The sequence below is a fragment of the Lotus japonicus genome, chromosome 2 (assembly GCF_012489685.1).
Source record: "Lotus japonicus ecotype B-129 chromosome 2, LjGifu_v1.2".
Classification (NCBI taxonomy): domain Eukaryota; kingdom Viridiplantae; phylum Streptophyta; class Magnoliopsida; order Fabales; family Fabaceae; genus Lotus; species Lotus japonicus.
This window is the reverse complement of record NC_080042.1, coordinates 18,322,446-18,329,347: the sequence shown is the minus strand read 5'-3', so window position 1 is coordinate 18,329,347 and position 6,902 is coordinate 18,322,446. Positions and strand designations below refer to the sequence as shown.

Below are 6,902 nucleotides of genomic sequence, written 5' to 3'. Positions count from 1 at the left end.
AAGCTCAGCTTCATGCGTCGTAGCACTCCTTTCGTCAGATGACCACGCTCGTCCGTCCGGTCCTCCATGACCCTTCCCTGGTACGTCGCCTGATGACCCACAAGATAGATCAACCCAAGCGGTGGGGCATGTCAGTCAACCAGCTCAAACTTGATCCCCCCCGAGGGAGAGACCATCAAAACCCAATCCACCGTCGACGTCTGGCAGCAGGCCGACTGTAACGCCCCGATTTCTCGAGTGTTACTCAGTAACTAATTAACCCATTTTCGTAAAGAGTTTTCGTCGATTCACTTATTAATCTTCAATTAATGACAAACCTCTCATTTTACGAAAACTCTTGAAACATAACCTTTCCAAAAACACGCGGAAGTAACCAACATCGTAAAACCTTTTAAATAACCAACTGTAAAGAGTACGAATCAAAGTCCTGAATGAAAATAAAGATTACATCAAAACTTGTTCATTCGAATTTAAGCAATAATATTGTTCGATACCAACACTTCGGAAACTCTCAACCCCAACAGACAACAAAAGACTCTCAACCAAAACCCTATTCCTTAGCCTCTTCCTCTTCCTCTGAAGTGTAGTCGTCCTCCGGTATTGGCACGTCACGTAGCATCAACTCCCAAGAATGAGTCATCGCCATTATCTTCACGACCATCTACCCCCCCCAAATAAACACATAGCAAACAAGCAGGGTCAGGTCCAACAAAAAGAATGATAATGACAAAATCAACAACAACATATATAATATAAGTACATTATATGTCTTTTATGGGAAAGAGTCAGTTACTAACGGAATCTCACTTCACACAACCACCTTTCACCTTGGATCCAACACCATTCGTCCAGCAGACGAACAACACCATGAGCAAAGCTCACAACATCATGGCGTTCCTTGGAACGACCACAGCACACTATGGGTCAGACACCCACAAGTCATAACATCACGGTTCAAACCGCATTCACCCTCGCGTGCAAGTTATCCGTTTTGTCTCTAACGGAACCATTGTTCTCATGGTCCATAGTCCTAACCAGACCTATGTCCAAATTATTCACATTTACTTGCAAGCGAGTTATAAATTCATTCTCTTGGTGTTTAAGGCTCTAATGTCAATCCTAGAGTCTTATGAGTTAATATCGTATCAGATTACAACGTCAAGAAATAACAGTCACACTAGGAGGAATTACAGCTGGGTGAGCGACCTCCTAAACAAGTCACAACTAAACTTCATGCAAAGCATAGAAATAATCAGGGCCTCCCAAATTCCCAAATTATTTACAAATTCCAGAGGCTCAGTTTACAGATATCATCATATAAAAATCTCACAAAGGTCCCTAATCACATGTTACTAACATTTCCAACAATTTCTCAAATTTAGTGTTTTTGGACAACAGGTACAGCGTGTACTAAAACTGGTCTACAGACCGCAATACTTAGCCACAAAATTCACATGATACATGACTGGAAAGATAATTCGAAACGCTACACTTTTATAGTTTATCACTTTTCCATTTGAGATCCATAATTAGGTGATATTAGGCCTTAAAGCTTGCTGTCCGGTACAGGAAGAACAGCAGGTGCAACAGTCACTAAGATCGACCTCCAGACCTCATTACTAGACCAAAAATTATGTTCTTTATATGCATAGAAAGCCAATTCGAAAATCTACAATTTTCCAGTTTATCCCTTTTTCATTTGAGACCCCGAATTAGGTGTAATTAAGCTCCAAAACTCGCTGTCCAGTACAGGAAACTGGCAGAGATACTTTTGCCTTCAAATTAATTTTTCAACCATTCAAGTCCCAGAGTTTTAAACCATATTCCAGCAGCAAGAACCACATATCATATATCATATATCATGCTTAAATTTCCAGAACCAAGATAACCATCAATTCTAGCACAAAAGGCAGATCTAAGCATATAAATCTTCAATCATTTTAATCAAGCAAAGTCATAGAAGAAAACGGTAGTTGTAGTGATGAATAATGGAGAATCATGGCATCAACATTTCATCTCAAATCAGAAGCAAAACATCAAGATCTCAAGGCAGAAAAAAAAAACAGCAAGCATCATGAACACAAAACTCTTGCAAAAGCAATCATGTTCATGACTTTTCTCATAGTAAAACATGGCAAATACCCTAGGCAATCTACCCAATCCTAGGACCAGCCCTTACCTTGGGTTCTTGGTCTGAAAAGAAGAAGAGAGTGAAGTTTGGAAGAACAATCTCTTGCTGTCCAGGTCTCCTTCACCTTCCTTCTCCTTCGCGAAACCCTCTCTATTCGCGCTCTCTCCCTTGCTCGCGCGCGTGACCGGCGACAATGGTGGTGGCTTGGGCGGCGGCTCCCTTCTCTTCTCTCACACGTTCTCTCTTTGTTTTTCACGTGAAGGTGCTGTAGTGTATCTCTGTTTTCTGATTGTGGAAGAATAGGGTTTCCCCCCTTGGCTAAAATCCCATGCAACCCACAAGTGGGCTAGGGTTTTGTTTTCCACAAGCCCGACCCAAGTCCAACCTTAACCCACCAGTCTAATTACCTAATCAGACCTGAAACTTACTAAAACCTAAGCCCTCAAAGGTAAATTCATAATTAAATTCGGACTTAGAAGAAAAACAATGTAATAATCCCGCTGGCACTGTACAGCCGGAACTACGTTCACTAAAACGGGGATATCTGGAGCTACAGATATCGGATCGACACGAAACCACTTGGAGAATTTTCTAGACTTGAAGGGCTACAACTCTCATGAAGGAAGTTTTCCCAAATGAAGTCGTTAAGACCCTCTAAAAATTCACACAAGTTGACAGTTCTAATCTGCCAGTTATCAAACATAGCCAAAAACTTCAATTTTATTCAAACTTCCATAAAATTGTTCCAAATTGAACTTAGGGCCTTACAATACCACCCCCCTTAAAAATAGTTTCGCCCTCGAAACTTAAGGGTCTACAAACAGCTCGGGCTGTGATTTCCGCATTTTATCCTCTAATTCCCAAGTCGCATCGCCCGTAGCTTGATTCCATACTACCTTCACTAAGGATACTTCCTTGTTCCTCAAGCGTTTGGTGCTTTTGTCGACGATCTTGATGGGCGGCATTTCCATCGTTAGATCATCCTTCAGCTGAATATCATCAGGTTCAATCACATGAGAATTATCAGCCATATACCTCCGAAGTTGCGACACATGCAGCACATCATGTATGTTGGATAGGAACGGCGGTAAGGCAATCCTATACGCCACGGGTCCAACACGCTCCGTAATCTGGTACGGTCCGATAAACTTTGGAGTAAGCTTCTTTGACTTGATCGCCCTTCCGACACCTGTCATCGGGGTAACCCGCAAGAAGACATGATCTCCAGCTTGAAACTCCAACTCCTTCCTGCGATTGTCAGCATAACTTTTCTGACGACTCTGCGAAACCCTCATCTTCTCTTGGATTCGCTTCACCTCTTCTGTGGTTTTCTGAACTAATTCAGGTCCAACAATCAAGTTCTCCCCATCTTGATGCCAGCACAAGGGTGTACGGCACCTTCGACCATACAACGCTTCATAAAGGGCCATCCCTATGCTTGCATGAAAGCTGTTGTTGTAAGTGAACTCGATCAATGGCAACATCTCATCCCAGCTGCCTTTGTGATCCAGCACACAAGATCTTAGCAAATCCTCCAAGGATTGGATGGTCCTCTCGGTTTGCCCATCCGTCTGTGGATGATAAGCGGAACTCAATTTCAACCTGGTTCCCAAAGCCCGCTGCAAAGCTTCCCAGAAACGCGAGGTAAACCTCGGGTCTCTGTCCGACACAATGCTAGATGGCACACCGTGCAAGCGTACAATCTCAGCAATGTATATCTCCGCCAACCTCTCTACCTTGTAGTTCAGATTTATTGGCACGAAGTGAGCAGTCTTCGTCAATCGATCAACTACAACCCAAATTGCATCGAACTTCCTTCGTGTAAGCGGCAACGCCGTCACGAAGTCCATGGAAATGCTATCCCATTTCCACTCCGGGACATCCAATGACTGCAGCTTTCCTGCTGGTTTCTGATGTTCCACCTTCGCCTTCTGACACGTCAAACATGTCGACACATACTCAGCTACTTGTTTCTTCATCCCAGGCCACCAGAAATGAAGTTTCAAGTCCTGATACATCTTATTCATCCCCGGATGAATACTCAATCTGCTTTTGTGACCTTCATCCAAGATCAGCTTCCTCATTACTGCATCATTGGGTACACAAACTCATCCCTTACAACGCAGAATATTGTCGTTCCCAATAGCGAACTCAGACGCTTTTCCTTGTGCCACAAGCTTGCGCCATTCAATCAACCCTTCATCGGTCTCTTGTTTCGACTTTATCTCATCCAAGAGTCCACTAGACACCGTCACCATTCCAAAGCTCAGCTTCCCCGGTGCGAGTTCAACATTCAAACTCAGATCACGGAAAGCCTCCAACAATTCTAACTCCTTGACCATCAACGAGGATACATGTATAGCCTTTCGACTCAGAGCATCAGCTACAACATTGGTCTTCCCCGGATGATACTGTAATGAGAACTCATAGTCTTGCAGAAACTCCATCCACCGTCTCTGCCTCATGTTCAGATCCTTCTGATCAAACAAGTACTTCAAACTCTTGTGATCACTATAGATCGTGAACGTACTGCCATACAAGTAATGTCTCCAGATCTTGAGAGCATACACTATAGCAGCCAACTCCAAATCATGCGTAGGGTAATTCTTCTCATGGACTTTCAACTGTCGCGAAGCATAAGCAATCACCCTCTTCTCTTGCATCATCACACAACCCAAACCATTATGCGACGCATCACAGTACACGTCGTATGGTTCTCCCTCCTTTGGCAAAGCTAGTACAGGTGCGGTGGTCAACCGCTTCTTCATTTCTTGGAAGCTAGCCTCACACTTCTCCGTCCACGCAAACGGTTGATCCTTCTTTGTCAAATGAGTCAACGGTGCAGTCAACTTGGCGTAATCCTTCACGAAACGCCGATAGTAGACAGCAAGCCCAACAAAACTTCTGATATCACTTGCTGTCTTCGGTTGTTCCCATGCCAAAACTGATTCAATTTTGCTGGGGTCCACTGCCACACCTTTGCTAGATATGACATGACCAAGGAACTTCACTTCCTCCATCCAGAACTCACACTTTCCTCCATTAGCATAGAGTTCCTTCTTCCGCAACACCTCTAGCACTTGACGTAAATGCTCCTCATGTTCCTCCTTACTCTTCGAGTAAATTAGAATATCGTCTATGAACACCACCACGAACTTGTCCAAGAATGGCCTGAACACACGGTTCATGTAGTCCATAAAAACTGCGGGTGCATTAGTAACTCCAAATGGCATCACGAGATATTCATAATGTCCATATCGAGTTCTGAATGCCGTCTTCTGAATGTCAGCCTCCTTCACCCGAATCTGGTGATACCCTGATTTCATATCAATCTTCGAGAAAACAACTGCTCCCCGAAGTTGGTCCATCAAGTCGTCTATCCGAGGCATCGGATAATGATTCTTCACTGTCACCTTGTTTAGTTGTCGGTAATCTACACACAACCTGGACCTCCCGTCCTTCTTCTTTACCAACAACACTGGCGCTCCCCAAGGAGACACACTCGGTCGAATAAATCCCTTTGAAGAGAGATCATCCAACTGTTTTGCCAATTCCATCAATTCCGCTGGTGCCATCCGATACGGCGCCATCGATATCGGTCCCGTGCCGGGCATGATGTCAATGGAGAACTCCGTCTCCCTTACTGGTGGCAATCCGGGCACATCCTCCGGAAAAACATCCACATAGTCTTGCACTATCGAGATGTTCCGTACATCACTATCGTTTCTTGCTTCCGCCACGATAGAGTTCACGAACGCCGGTGAACCCTTCTTCAAATGGTACGAATTCAAATAATCCGTAACGCCTGAATCCGGAAATACCACGGCCTTGTTAGCACAATCCAAAAGAACATGATATTGCGCCAACCAGTCCATCCCCAGAATCACATCGAGCTCTTTAAGCCCTAAACATATAAGGTTTGCAAGGAACTTCCGATCCTCGTAAACCAACGGACATTTCAAGCATGCCGTGCGAGTAACTAAGCGATCGGCAGCAGGGGTTGTCACCACCATATCGAAAAGTAACTCTGAGGTTAGCAACCCTATTTTCTTCGCACACTCATCAGATATAAACGAGTGCGTAGCACCCGAATCAAACAAAACCATCAAGGAGATACCAGCAATAGTACACGTACCCTGAATAAGATCTTCAACACCCTCAGCTTGCTTGCCAGTAACAGCAAAGACACGTCCCTTAGCAACTGGACGTCTCCCCCTTGCCGTATTCAACACAGGTTCAGCTTTTGGCGCATCAGGACAGTTTGTCGAGATGTGCCCCGTCTTCTGGCACTTCCAGCAAGTAATCTCTTTCCCACATTCATTGGCATAGTGCCCTTTCTCATTACACTTGAAACAAGTAACATCTTCTCTCGGAGTTTTTGCTCCGACTTTGGTAGATGATGTCCTACCAGTTGCATTCTGATAAGGCTTCTTCTGACCAGCCCTACCCTTTTCAGTCTTCCCAGCTTGTTTCTGACCAGACCTGATTGGCCCTCCACTTTCCTGTCGGTTCCCTCGACGATTCTTCATGACCTCAACCTCGCGAGACTTCTCAACCAGTTGTTGAAAGACTCTGACTCCCAAAGGTCTGACGGACTCCTCAATTTCATCCCTCAAACCAATCATGAAACGGTTGCAGAGATACCCTTCATCAACTTGTTCTCGGAAGAAGCGAAAGTACTTCGACAGACTCTCCAGCTTGGCTGCATATTCCCCAACAGTCATGCTTCCTTGTTTCAGTCTGAGGAAACGGTTCTCCATATCATCTCTTG

The 6,902-nt window shown here is 44.5% G+C and overlaps 1 long non-coding RNA gene across 1 annotated transcript; it reads right to left on the bottom strand.

Moving 5' to 3' along the window:
- Positions 1-411: 411 nt before the first annotated feature.
- Positions 412-2,815, bottom strand: LOC130735280 (uncharacterized). Its single transcript, XR_009018369.1, has 2 exons — positions 2,180-2,815; positions 412-661 (listed from the first exon to the last, which is right to left on the bottom strand). It is a non-coding gene; the product is annotated as an uncharacterized LOC130735280 (long non-coding RNA).
- Positions 2,816-6,902: the final 4,087 nt, after the last annotated feature.